Raw genomic sequence first — 942 nt, 5'->3', positions numbered from 1 at the left:
GGTGCAGGAGGTAGCGTGAGAGAGAGAGAGAAAGAGAATGAGTGAGCGGGGACGGAGAGGGGGGCAAATGGAGGAGGAAGAGGAGGAGTGGGCTCACGGACGGCAGAAGGGTGAAGAAGGGAGGCAGCGCGCGCGAAAGCGAGCGATCGATTCGAACGTTGGCGACATTCTTCGTCGTAGGGACAGGGAACAGAGGGAGAAACAGAGAGGGAGAGAGACAGAGACATGGCCAGTGTACGTACGTACGTGTGCGCGTGCGACGCAGAGGGGGATGTCGAAAGAAGGAGATAAAGCGAGAGAGTAGGGCGGACGGGAGCGCGCGAAGGAGGAAACAAGGCAGAGAGGGCTGGTCGCGCGAGAGAGTACGAACCCGGAGAACGCGCAGGGTGCCGGGAGGAAGAGGAGGAGAAGGAGGAGGAGAGAGGGGGAGCGGGAGACGAGAATAGTGGCAGCAGGCGGGAGGGAAGAGAGGAGGAGAGCGGGAAAGGCGACAGAAAGATAGGAAAGCACGAAGGAAGAGTGGGAATGGCACAAGACAGGAACTGGAATGGAAGATAGGTGGAAAAATCAAGAAAAGGAAAAGAGGAGGAGGAGCGAGAGCGATCGAAAAAAGAGAGAAAGAAAGATCACAACTCGAAATAATCATCATTGAGGAAGGATGAGAGAAAGAAAGAGGTAAGATTATCCAGACGTAACGAAGCGGATGAATCGTGATCGAAAAGTAACGATGGACACAATGTAGACAGTCGACGAGTAGTAGAAGAAGGAAAAACAAGAGCTCGGGCGGGTAGACTAGGTAACAGTCGAGACTCGGCCGAGAGAAATAGCGGGAGAATAAGAGACAAGAGCGAAAGATATAAAAGTGGAGTGGGACGAGGAGGTGCGCGCGAGTCGAGGCAGGCAGGCAGGCAGGCAGGCAGGCGGGCGGGCGGGCGGGCGGGC

The sequence above is a fragment of the Odontomachus brunneus genome, unplaced genomic scaffold (genome assembly GCF_010583005.1).
Source record: "Odontomachus brunneus isolate Ranch 3 - 2012 unplaced genomic scaffold, Obru_v1 Obru_scaffold_106, whole genome shotgun sequence".
Classification (NCBI taxonomy): Eukaryota; Metazoa; Arthropoda; class Insecta; order Hymenoptera; family Formicidae; genus Odontomachus; species Odontomachus brunneus.
Note: the sequence above shows the minus strand (reverse complement) of the source record.